Source organism: Carcharhinus amblyrhynchos, chromosome 8, assembly GCF_965287045.1.
Source record: "Carcharhinus amblyrhynchos chromosome 8, sCarAmb.v2.hapA, whole genome shotgun sequence".
NCBI lineage: Eukaryota > Metazoa > Chordata > Chondrichthyes > Carcharhiniformes > Carcharhinidae > Carcharhinus > Carcharhinus amblyrhynchos.
Genome location: NC_137331.1, coordinates 40,246,731 through 40,260,410, shown reverse-complemented (window position 1 = coordinate 40,260,410; position 13,680 = coordinate 40,246,731). Strand labels below are relative to the sequence as shown.

At 43.1% G+C, this 13,680-nt stretch overlaps 1 protein-coding gene across 1 annotated transcript in view; it reads left to right on the top strand.

Annotated features, from left to right (window-relative positions):
• The window catches only part of znf407 (zinc finger protein 407), a 470,331-nt gene that overhangs the window by 328,443 nt on the left and 128,208 nt on the right, over positions 1-13,680 (top strand). The gene's annotated exons all lie outside the window — the stretch shown is intronic.

Below are 13,680 nucleotides of genomic sequence, written 5' to 3'. Positions count from 1 at the left end.
AAAACTAATATTGGAGTGATATATTAAACAAACAAATTTATGAACCATGACAGCTACATGTATTCATTTCAAATTAGACATCTTGAAAGCAATGGGTGAAATTGCTCTGTGCGATTATTAGTAGCAAACATGACAACATGCACATGTAAAATTCCCCCGTCTGCTTTAAACGATGGTAACAGACAAAGAAATTTTACGTTAATGGTCTGGCTTTTCAACCTCGAGGCAGGTAGCAGGAGTCAGGAGAATTCCCAACTCAGCCCACCTGCCTCAGGAGAACATGTCCACAAAAGTGGGATTTTCATTCACGGGGTGGGTTGGGGGGTTGGGGGGGGGAGCGGTGTTGGTGTTGGTGTTGGTGAGGGCAATAGTTGGGCCAGCTGACCTGGGGATACGTTCAGAGGTGGCCATAGGAGCTTTTGAGTGCAAGTTGGGCTGTTTAAAAATGCCTGTTTCAGTACTGTGGGGCTTCAACCCAGTTAAAATAAAAACAGCAAAGGCCTTCTAGCCATAGCCCTTCACACGCCCTCAGTCCCTACGCCTTTACCTGAGCTTATCTCTTCCAAAGTCATTGAGTACAAAGACCTAGCAATTCTAATGCTAAATTACTTAATAATAAACGTTGGCATTCAAAGAATGATTTGTGTCTATATAGTGCCTCTCATGACTTCAGGACGTTCCAAAGTGCTTTGCAAGCTTGGAAGAACTTTTTAAGGGCAGTCTTTACCATAATGTTGGAAACATGGAAGGCAGTTAGTGCACAGCAAGCTCCCACAAACAACTTTGTGATAATAATCAGAACATCTGGGTTTTTTTAAGTGATGTTCACAGAGTGACAAACAATGGCCGGGAGAATAGAGTGAACTCCCTGGTCACCTTCGAAATAATGCCATCAGATCTTTAACTATGAGCCAGACAGTGTCCTGGGTAAGATGTACTCCTACCAGTGCAGCAGTCCTGGATCAGCCTGGATTGTTGTACTCAACTGTCTGGAATGGGCCTCGACCCCCGAGTATCTGAATCAGCAGTAAGAGCTGAACCACATTAGATACGGTGAAATTATAAACACACAACTGGCTCGCTTAGAGAATGGTAATCTTCTACCCTGATTCTGATCTGCACATGACATCACACAACATGGTCGATCCTTAAAGCCCTCATGCTACATTGGGATGGCAATAAATTGCATTGTTACTAACACCTACACCGAAGGAGAGATTAAAAAAAAATCTCCTCTCCAGCTTTATCCCATTGCTGTTTTATCAGTGCATCCAGTTTGTCCAATGATGTGTTTTTGTATGTCACTAAGCCATTGCCATTCACAGACACCCACACGTACAGCTGGCTACTTCCTTCTAATTCCCAACATGTTTTCCTATAACTTGCACACAAGAATGGCACATTTCAACTCATTTTTCTTGAAGGAATGTGTCTTAAGCAGGGAGATTGCAGTCGTGACACAACACATTTTTATTGTCCATTGACGGTACCACAACGTGTCAAGTTCCAAAATGCTTCTGGCACATTACTCACTCTAGCACGTAAAAACATTTGATGTATCAATAAATCAAAAGATGCGACTCATGGCACCAATTTAAATAGAGTGCAGTTTTGCTTTTGATTTCTTTATTTGTCTGCTTCCTTTCTCCAATCTCAGAAATCTTTGGTCTTGGCTGTAAATAAAGAAATGGTGGAGGTGATAGTGGATGCCTTGGTGGTTATTTTCCAGACGTCGCTGGATTCCGGGGAAGTGCCGGAAGGTTGGAAAACGGCTAATGTTACGCCGTTGTTTAAGAAGGGTGCCAGGCAAAAGGCGGGGAATTATAGGCCTGTTAGTTTAACGTCTGTTGTAGGTAAAATGTTAGAATCCGTCATCAAGGAGGAAATAGCGAGGCATCTTGAGGGGAACTGCTTGATAGAGCAGACGCAGCACGGTTTTGTTAAAGGGAAGTCGTGTCTGACAAATTTACTGGAGTTCTATGAGGATGTGTCTAGGGCGGTGGATAGAGGAGAGCCGGTGGATGTGGTCTTTCTTGATTTTCAGAAGGCGTTTGACAAGGTACCTCACAAGAGGTTATTGCAGAAGGTAAGGGGGCATGGAGTTGGGGGTAGGGTGTTAGCGTGGATAGAGGACTGGTTGTCAAATAGGAGGCAGAGAGTGGGGGTCAATGGGTGCTATTCGGATTGGCGGATGGTGACTAGTGGAGTGCCCCAGGGGTCGGTGCTGGGGCCTCAGCTATTTACCATTTATATAGATGATCTGGAGGAGGGAACCGAGTGTAGGGTGTCGAAATTTGCTGATGACACCAAAATTGGTGGAAAGGCAAATTGTGCGGAGGGTGGGGAGAGTCTACAGAAGGATCTAGATAGGCTGGGCGAATGGGCCAGGAAATGGCAAATGGAATTTAATGTTGGCATGTGCGAGGTTGTCCACTTTGGTAGGAATAATGGTAGGAAGGATTATTACTTACGTGGAGAAAAACTGCAGCAGGCGACGGTGCAGAGGGACCTTGGGGTCCTTGTGCATGAGTCGCAAAAACCCAGCTTGCAGGTGCAGCAGGTGGTCAGGAAGGCGAATGGGATGCTGGCCTTCATCGCGAGGGGGATTGAATATAAAAGTAAGGAGGTCTTGCTGTATAGGGCATTGGTGAGGCCGCAGCTGGAGTACTGTGTGCAGTTTTGGGCGCCGTACTTACGCAAGGATATTTTGGCCTTGGAGGGAGTGCAGAGGAGGTTTACTAGGCTGATGCCGGAGTTGAGGGGGTTGAGCTATGAGGAGAGGCTGAATAGATTAGGCTTGTACTCATTAGAGTTTAGAAGAATGAGGGGAGATCTCATTGAGACGTATAAGATGATGAATGGGATGGATAGGATAGAGGTGGAGAGACTCTTCCTGCTCAGAAAGGATAGCAGGACTAGGGGGCATAGCCTCAAGATAGAGGGGGGGCGGTTTAGAACGGAGTTGAGGAGGAACTTCTTCACTCAAAGGGTGGTGAATCTCTGGAATTCTCTGCCCGTTGAAGTGGTGGAGGCTACCTCGCTAAATATTTTTAAGACACGGGTTGATGGGTTTTTGATGAGAGAGGGGATTAAGGGTTATGGGGAGAGGGCGGGAATGTGGAACTGAGCCACGACAGATCAGCCATGATCTTATTGAATGGCGGGGCAGGCTCGAAGGGCTAGTTGGCCTATTCCTGCTCCTATTTCTTATGTTCTTATGTATACAGATGAAAATAATTGTTCTAAATTATTTCGAATTTTTAAGGTCTTACGTAGAATATTCAGCACACAAACAAGAAATAGTCAGTTTCAGCATTTATGCTCCACTTGATACTCCTTCCCGTTATCTAACTCTATCAGCATATTTCTTTTTTGCTCATGTGTTTAACTGGCTTTTCCTCAGATGTATCTTTACTGTTCACCTCAACCACTCTGTGGTGTCGGGTTCCACATTCTAACCACCCTTTGGATAAAGATGTTTCTTCTGAATTGTTGAATTTATTAGTGTCTATGTAAAACTGATCACTTCTAAATTTCATCTGCCCCAGACAAGATGAAACACCTCCTCTATGTATACCCGATCAAACCACTTAATATCTTAAAGCTGTCTCTCAGATCACCCCTCAGCTTTCTCTTTAGAGAAAAGAATCACAAACGTTCTGGAAAATCTAACCTTTGACTTGTCTATTTCATCAGACAAGAAGAGAGATTTGACATATTCTTTTGTCTGTTCCCAACCAAATTTTGTTAGTGTTCTGAAGAGGGTTGATTTGCTGACGTGATAATTTATGTTATGCGTCTGCATTTGAGTGATTTTGTACGGAAAGTTCAACTTGCTGCATTAGCAACAGGCCAACTGTAGGTGATGTAGTCAGGAGCAATATTTCAAACTTTTCATATGTTCCATCGTGCGGCACGATGGCATAGTGATTAGCACTGCTGCCTCACAGCGCCAGGGACCCGGGTCCAATTTTGACCTTGGGTGACTGCCTGTGTGGAGTTTGCATGTTGTCCTGTGTGTGTGTATTTCCTTCCACAGTCACAAAGGTGTGTAGGTTAGGTGGATTAGCCATTTGTAAATGTGTGGGATTGTGGAATAGGGTAGGAGAGAGGACCTGGCTCAGATGCTCTATCAGAGAGCCAGTGATGGGCCAAATGGCCGCCTGCTGCACCATAGGGATTCTATGATTCTGTGCATTGAAGCAAAGTAGCCAGGAATAAACTTAGAAAAGAAACGTATCAATGGCAAATCAATTTGAACACAGATGAATGTGTGATGTTACATTTGGTAAGAAAAATGAGGAGAATGCATATTACTTGGGAAATAAGAATTTAAATGGGGTAAGAAGAGCATACAAATCTGGAAGTACAAATTCACAAATCGCTAAAAGTAACAATGTAGATTATCAAGACCGTTAAAACAAAACAAACCAGGTACGAGAGGAACAAAATTGAAAAGTAGAGAAGTTGTTAAATTCACATCACACCTTGGTTGGAATACATTTAGATATACAGTTCCAGTTGCCATATTGTTAAAAATGTACTGGGGGCATTTGAGAGAGTGAAAAAAAGATTTACAGGATGGAACTGAAACTGTGAGGTTATATCCATCAGTTTAGAGGGAAACATTGCTTCCCTGTGCACCACATATTTACTTGTCCGTGCCCATTAGCTTTCTCTTCTAGCCCGTTCCATTGAAGTCCTCATTTTGGAATCCCCTGCAGCAGAACCCGTAGCCAACTTGACACTGCATTTGTGTCTGTGGTATCCTTGCCCCTGCCCAAGTGCAAGCCACTGTGCCAATATTTTCAACACATGCAGGTCCTGTCTTTGTGCTAGCCTCTAAATTACACACAGTATCAGTATCTGAGCTGCTGGCTGCAAGTGTCAGTCCAATGTCAGTGCTTCTACTTCAGTATCTCCTTGCCGTTCCTACCTTGCCGAACCAGGTTGCAACTCTTGCATATCTGAAAGGAGAAAGGCACCATGATGTGAGTGTGCCTGCAGACACCATCCTTATTTTCTACTTCGGAAGAGAGTGTGGGGTTAGGGGAAAGTGGGATGAGTGTGCAGTTTGAGGATATCTTTATCTTTCATTCATTCAGTCAGCAGCGGGGTTAAGCAATTGGTCTTCCTGTAATGGTCAGTACAGACTCTACCTTGGGGATCAGGACATGTAGATATGCCTGTTCTCTTCTGGTTAGCTCTTGCTGCCTCCAAGAGTGTCAGTGAGTGGCATGCAATCTGTTTGAATGATGTGACTGTCCTGGTTTTCTAGTTATGTGTGTGTGCAAGTTGAGATATGGGTGAGAGATTGTGGTGGAGCAGATGAACATTAGGTATGAGTCATGATTGATAAGGATTGTACGATGGTGACTGCGGGGGTTGTAGTGTACGAGGAGTGTCTGAATCTAGTGGTGCAGTGTTATGATATGGCATTTGAAGATCTACTTGCTGACTTTGACCAATTATGGGAGGTCATTGAACTTCTTGCAACACCACACCCAGCTCTTCAGGGTTAGACTGTTGATATTGGCCTCAAAAGCTGTCTGCTCTCACTGCATTTTTGAGTATGTGCCTGGAGAGCCTCCTCTCTTGTGGCCATCACTTCTACTGTCCACCATCTCCACCAAGCCCTCCAGTGCAAGGTGCAAAAGCCCTGGTGCCTGCTCTCCCATGTCCAACCTTTCTTTACTGTTTTCCAGGTCAGATTTACTTCCTGAGCACCTTCCAGCTCCAGCTCCAGCTCCAGCCATAATGCACCTCCCCTTAAAGTTAAGTGGTACTAGGAAGCTACAATTTCGGACACCTTGCTGATGTGTGCAGCCAATGAGCAGTGCTGACTGCACGGGGAAATCGTTATGATTAGTAGGTAGCGTCAAATTGATATGCTGCTTGCATTTCAACCATTGGGAATGGGTTAATCGTATATTGGGATCCCCATGCTCATTTTGTTAAAGAATTAAAGTATTTAGCTGAACATTTTGGAGACATTTTGTGGATTTGCTTCCCACTAGATGGCATTTCACATTTAGTCAGTATTTCGAGTACCCTATGCGAAATTAGTCAGTTTGGAGTGATGGGCCTGCCTGATTGCCCCACGGTGATTTATGTTAAACTGTTATTATTCTCAGCTGCTGCGTTGTGTAATTTTACCAATTTCTCCTTCTTTTAGTAATCTGTCATCCTTAAAGAAACCAAAAAATAATCCATCTTCCCTCCACTCAACATCAAAATTATAAACTGATACCTGGACTCTGATAAACAGGATCAGAAATCATTAAATTGATCCTTAAATTCTGACTGTCGTGAGTATGTTTTCCAAATTATATCAGAACTGCTAGTTGGTTGACATGCTAGCTGAGTTGTTACTGTATGGTGGAAACTAATTCTGCTTTCACTCATACAAGCTGCAATAACCTGATTTTATATTGTGCCAGAAAAGGTGATAAGGGCTAGTAATTGTATATTATATTGTCCATGAACATCTGCTTGAAGACTGTTTGTAGCAATTCATCTATCACATAGGTGCTGTATTTTTCTTTCTTTTTCTTTCCACCTTAACCCATCTCTAATGCTGGCCCGTAGTAAGGTTTTGATGGGGACTATCCCTGGGCAGGGGCTCACATTAATCAGCCCCCTTGTTCAACACTCCGGTTGACATAATTACAACCTGCGCACAGCAGTTATTCAAGTCGAGTCCTTGTCACTCGTGTTGCAAAAACTACACAGCTCAGATCCCCAAGGAGATTGCCTTATCACACAAAGCAAGGGCTCACAGGAGTTGAAGAGAATAGAAATGGGGGAAACGTCTGTTGGGAATGCCACACAATCAGTTAAAAAAAAGACATTTGTACAAGGACCAAGGGACAAAAGATGAACATTGTGCAAGTTTCTGAAAATTTTTAAATGACTGCTTCGGCTTTTTATGAAGCAGCCATGCATTATTCAGCTTTATATCCTAAAGTCAGGTAGCCTCTTTGTTTGCAAATCATTCCACAGAATCCTTTACAAAAGTTGTGAAGAGACACTTTGTCGGTTTTGCGTCAAATGTGTGCACGTTTCTTAGCAGTGATGATGTGAAAGAGTGCGCAAAGATAATTGAAAAATGCTGGTTACAAACTGGACACCAGCAATGTTATTGCCACAAGAGCTTTTAAAAATGAAAGTCACAGTGAAGGCACAAAGCAATTTATTTCATATGGTGTTAATTCCAATGGCGTATCAGGAAATGATACCTCACCAGTTCCCAGGTTCATAATTTGCATCCCATGTGTTTTACAAATCATAAGATCAATTTGCTTTCATGCCGGTCTGTACATTACAGATATGTTCCTTGTTAGACTGAGCTAGTGCAGCTGACAAAATTGCACCAATTTGTTTTGCGAATTTCAAACAAAATCAACTACCATTTGATTGTTTACTGGGGGAAATGAGCCATGGAATCCAGTTGTGTTTTTTTTATGTCTGCTGTGTGTCTACTGGTTACATCCAATGTTTACATTCATGAGTTTTTTTGTTTTGTAGTTATATTGTCATTTTAATGTAGTTCTTCTCTCATTTATCGTCTGAATCCATTTTTTTGTGTGTCTTCATTTTACTAATCTACTTACTGTTCTGCGTTACCAATCTGCCACAGGCTATTCTGCTGCTGTATTCAAGGTCTCCAAGCGTGAATGAAAATCAACCATTTTTTAAAACTAATTTTATTCCTGATGAGAAAGAAGCTGAGTAAGCTTTCTCGCCGTCCTTTTCCAACTCGAGTACTCCACTGAAGACTATCCCTGTAAAGTTCCCTCCGGGATAGCCTCACTCAGCTTTTCCTAAGGAAAGTGTCTTTGCTCTGCATCTTACTTCAGCTGCAGCACCATCTTATGCCGACCCCCACCCTCTCCCACAGCAACTCTCGGGCAACAAGAGTTCATTAAAAAGAACTGGTTTATTTAACAAGAATTGGTTTACCTGTTCCTGTTTTTGGGGAGAGTGAGAGAATGGTAATAATCCACTACTTGGTGCATAGGACAAGTTTTTCTTAAAGCAAAGATGTCATTTATCATGTGCACATTTGCATGTTAATGAAAATATAGGTGCAGCAGATTTTTCAGTATCTGATATGAAATGTTCTCGCTTGTTGTAGGAACAGGAGGAGGCCATTTAGCCCTTCGAGCCTTTTTGCCTTCATCAAGGTCATGGTTTATCAGCAACTTAACTCCATATGCCCACCCTTGCATCACATCCTTTGGACAACAATAATTGATCAGTTTCAGTTTTGAAAACATACAGTTGATCTAGCCTCATTTGCCATTTGTGGAGGAGAGTTCCAAACTCCTGCTACCCTTTATTCATAGAACTGGTTCTTCATTTCACTGCTGAAAAGTCTGATCTAATTTTTAAATATTGGCCCCTAGTGCTAGCAGTTTCTCTCAGGCTACAGTGCCCGTTCCACTTAATATCTTGAAAATGTTGATCAAATCAATCCTTAACCTTCTATAGTGCAGTGAATATGGTTCTAATTGTGTCATATTTCCTCATAATTTAATCCTCAAATCTATGCTGCACTCTCTCCAAGGCCAAATATCCTTCTGAAGATCTGGAGCTCAGAATTGCTTAAGGTACTTTAGCTTCTTCCCATTGGTACGATTGATAGTACAGGAGAAAACTTCAATTTTCACACTACCTTTCACATTTATTTCATTTAAAGTTATATCTTGCATTTTCCTTTCCTTCCAATCATGTCCAGGTATCATCATTTATTGGGCATGATTCAATTGTTCCATTAGCTTGAATTTATACAGAAATTTACTGTCCGTACATAACTCACACCAAGTCCTGTTCACCCTTCACTCATCTACTCAGTGACCTGCACTGGCTTCTTAACTGGTAACAGTTCAGTTTTGAAATTCTCATGTTTCCATTCAAATCAGTCCACGACATTCCACCAACATCCCTGTCCCAAAACTGCCATTTCCTCCGATTCAAAAATCCTCTGAACTCTTTGAGATCCTCTAACCCTGACCACTTGAGCATCCCAATTTTAATCACTTCATAGTTGGAGTGCTGCCTTGAGCTGCCTACTCCCCATATCTGCAATTCCCTCACTAAATCCATCCACCTGTCCATTTCCCTCTCTTCTTTTACGTCATTCCTTAAAACCTATCCCTTTGCCAAGTTTTTGGTCACATATCCTGATATCTAATTATGTAGCTCAACTGTCATATTTTGCCTAGTGACGGCCCTGGGATGTTTTGCTGCATTAAATGTGTTACATAAATGCAGTTGGTTGTTGTTGCTAGCATCTGTTTGTGTTATCTCACCCATATGGTCATATATGCCAAGCCTGCACTATGGGCTAGTCTATTCCATCTTCAGGAAATATCAACCAAGACTTTGCCTTTGGCAAACATCCCATGTAGAGATGCATTTTCCAGCAGGTGTCACTGGATAGCTGTCAGGAGTGGGAAATCTCGCCATCCGAAAGGAACTGAAGCCAATCGCAGCTACTGTTCTAGCCACCAGGCTAGAACAAAGAAAAGTACAGCACAGGAACAAGCCCTATGGCCCTCCAAGCCTGCGCCAATCATGATGCCCTAACTAACTAAGAGCAGAAAGCTTTGCTGATCTGTACAATTGAATAATCCTAGCCCATTTTGCATCACTTTGCAATCTTCCTGACACGAAAGATTATAATTACTACTCCCATTTCTTCAGACAGCAGCTGTTGCTAATAATTCTGCTGTTGCTATTCACACCTCACCTGGACCCATTTTCTATTGTCCCAGTATCACTCCATTTTGCCTCGCACACATTACCCCTTTCATCGTTGAAATCACTCTAGCCTTCCACCATTTCACAGCCTTCCCCTGTTGTTCTCTCTTGCTCTTTCCCTTAAAACAGGTTACATCCAAAATATTTTCTCAATTCTGACAAAAGGTCATCAACCTGAAACATTTAAGTCTGTGGGTGGAATTCTCCCAAGCCCCTGCCGCTATGTTTGGTGGTGGATGTAGCAGGAGAATATGCCAGGAAGCTCAACGTGAATTTACTGTGGGATCTTCTGTTGGTGTCAACCATGACAGGTCAGGAAACATGCTAGAGGCCAGTGTGAACCTCATTTTCATCCAATTAATTGGATGCAATGAATGCACTTCCCCTCCCCCATACCGGATTCTTCATGAAATCATTTGGAACAACGTGGCATGCAGTTGTTGGGGCTTACCTGAGCAATGCCTGAGGCTGCCTCTAGAGTTCAGGATGGAGATCAACTACAAAACTGGATCCTGGAACACTAAAGCAGTGGGTCAGGTTGCATCAGCAGGTGGACTTTCCAGATTAGGTGTCCTGGAGGGGGTCCACCTTCCGGCTTCACAATGTTCCTGGAGATCCATTTTCTTTCTCAGCAGATCCATTTTCATTTTCCAGTGGTCCACATTCTTTCTTTAATAGTGGTTCAGTGATGTTGGGCGCCTTTTCAATATGGCGCCTGGAAAGGACAGCAGACCATGTGCCATGCCTATCTGCCACTGAATATGGAGTAAACACCTGGGTGCGGAAGATTTGACATATTTTCCCACAGCTTCCGCAGAGGGAAACACTCCACGTTTCTGCCCCAGCCTCGTGACTTACTCTCAAAATGGGAGAACTCTGGCCTGTATCTCTCACCACAATGCTTCCAGGCATGCCAAGAATTTCCAGCATTTTCTGTTCTAGCCAGCGATGCCCACCCACATCCTTTTAATGAATTACAAAAAAAAAGGATCAGCACTATAGTTTATGAGCTATGCTATAGGTATACTCAAAATATTTTACAAGAATGATTCATTCTGCCAAACAAGTCCATTAACTGATGAAAAATATGGTTATATAATAGGCAGCTTTTGCTAATCGCTTGCATTAGGCAAAGAAGGCATAAGGGTAAAGAAGATGTTACAGTTATGTGATTAGAATACTGCACTGACTGTAGTATTTCTACAGTAACCAAGCAACATTGGTTGTGAATTATTCTCCAGTTCTTATACTCTGCCCACACTTCATACTTCTTGGGCTTTGTCAGCTTTGTAATATAAGAACAACTGTGATTCTCCAGGGGATTCTTTGATCCTAATGAGGGCACACCCACTGCCTTGGGTTTCCCTGCAGCATGGAATGGCTTCAATGGGAATTCCTATCAACAGCGACAGGGCCAGAAAATCCCGCCGCCAGCGAACGGCAAGCCATCTCCCACGGCCAAGAAAAATGCTGAGGGGAGGCCAGAGAATGTCACCAAGCATCAACATTTTTGCCAACAAGCCTCAGAAAGTGATATCAGGACTGGTGGCCAAAACCTTGGTCAAACGGGCAGGTTTTAAGAAACGTCTTGAGTAAGGCTTAGAGGTGGAGAAGTTTAGAAAGGGAGTTTCAGGATTTAGGACCAAGGAAGCTGAAAGCTTGGCCATCAATGATAAGATGATTAAAATGGGGGACACACAAGATGGCCAGAATTGGAGGAGCAGAGAGATCCTGGTGCCTTGCAGAGCTGGAGGAGGTTGCGGAGAAAGTAAGGAGCCACGCCATGGAGGAATTTGAAAACAGGATGAGGAATATAAAATTGGGTGCAATTGGAATGGGTGCTGGTGTAGGCCAGCAATTACAGGAGTATTGAATGAACGAAACTTGGTGCAAGTTAGGATTTGGGGAGCTGAGTATAAATACATGGCTGCTGCATGTTACATTCTGTTTTTGTTCATTTCTGTGTGTGTTTGTTCTTGACCATCTCTGTGGTTGTTGCCACTGATACTGTCAACATCACTAGATCAGTTGATCTGATTATTCTCATATTGCTGTTTACAGGAACTTGCCTTTCTCGAATTGGCTGCCAAGTTTTCTACATTACATCAGTGAGTGGCATGGTGACACTGTGGTTAGCACTGCTGCCTCACAGCGTCAGGGACCCAGGTTCAAATCCTGGCTTGGGTTGCTGTCTATGTGGAGTTTGCACGTTCTCCCTGTGTTCTTGTGGGTTTCCTCCCACAATCTGAAATACATGTTGGTTAGGTGCATTGGCCATGCTGAATTCTCCCTCAGTGTACCTGAACAGGTGCTGGAGTGTGGTGACTTGGGGATTTTCATAGTAACTTCATTGCAGTGTTAATATAAGCCTACTTGTGACACTAACAAATAGACTTCAACTAGCCAAATAGCTTGGTGTAGGTTTTGGGAGAACTTGATGCCAAACACCAAAGGTGCCGATGCTCAAAGTTCTTGGCTCAGCTAATGAGGGAGCAGCAACAAAAATGACCCTCTGATAGTAACTCAACTGGATCAAAAGATCTTTCAGCATGTTGTTGTGCCATATGTGGTTGACTGTACTTCTTGGCCATAAACTACCTTTCTGCCTCAGAGGTCTTTGAGAGTCTTTGCTGATTTAGCAAGAGGGAGGAAACAGAACATTGGCAGGGGTGGGGTGGTGGAGGCTGGGTTAGCAGGCAGATCCTATATGGCTGAAATAAATGTATAGGAAGAACAGCATTAGAAAGCCACTGATAGCTTCCACAGAGATAACTGCAAGCACAGATCACTGTTATCTATTGTTTAAGGATGGGCACCTGGCATTGGATCTTCTTAACCAAAGGCTGGTTACTTCACAGAACCGAAAATCAGGATGAGGAAAGAATATTAAAAAAAAAACCAAAATTAGGGACGTTGGGTCCTTGTGCACGAGTCACAAAAACCCAGTCTGCGGGTGCAGCAGGTGATCAAGAAGGCGAATGGGATGCTGGCCTTTATAGCAAGGGGGATAGAATATAAAAGCAGGGAGGCCTTGCTGCAACTGTACAGGGCACTGGTGAGGCCGCAGCTGGAGTACTGTGTGCAGTTTTGGTCGCCGCACTTGCGCAAGGATATTTTGGCCTTGGAGGGAGTGCAGAGGAGGTTCACTAGGCTGATAGCAGAGATGAGGGGGTTGGACTATGAAGGGACACTAAATAGACTGGGTCTGTACTCGTTGGAGTTTAGAAGGATGAGGGGGGATCTTATAGAGACATATAAGATAATGAAAGGGATGGATAGGGCAGAGGTAGAGAGATTCTTCCCGCTCAGAAAGGACAGCAGGACTAGAGGGCACAGCCTCAAGATAAGGGGGGTGCAGTTTAGAACGGAGTTGAGGAGGAACTTCTTCACTCAAAGGGTGGTGAATCTCTGGAATTCTCTGCCCGTTGAAGTGGTGGAGGCTACCTCACTAAATATATTTAAGTCATGGGTAGATAGGTTTTTGACAGACAAGGGAATTAAGGGTTATGGGGAGAAAGTGGGAAAGTGGAACTGATCCACTTCAGATCAGCTATGATCTTATTGAATGGTGGGGCAGGCTCGAAGGGCTAGATGGCCTACTCCTGCTCCTATTTCTTATGTTCTTATGACATCGCAACACAATTCAGTCAGCATCAAACAGGATTATTCCAGCATTGCAACAAAATGCCTATGTTGCCAATTTATGCATGAATGCCAGAAAATAAATTTTTCAGTATGTTACTACATAGGTATTTTATTTATTATTAACTTTTTGCTGCATTGCTCCAGATTTAGAAGGAAAGAACTGAGTTTATCAGTGCCACTGTGGACTCGGACAGTTCAGTTTAAGCTGAAGCTTTATCCTTGAATATTCTGACTTACAATGTTTGGTTACTTCTAAAATGCTAAAAAATC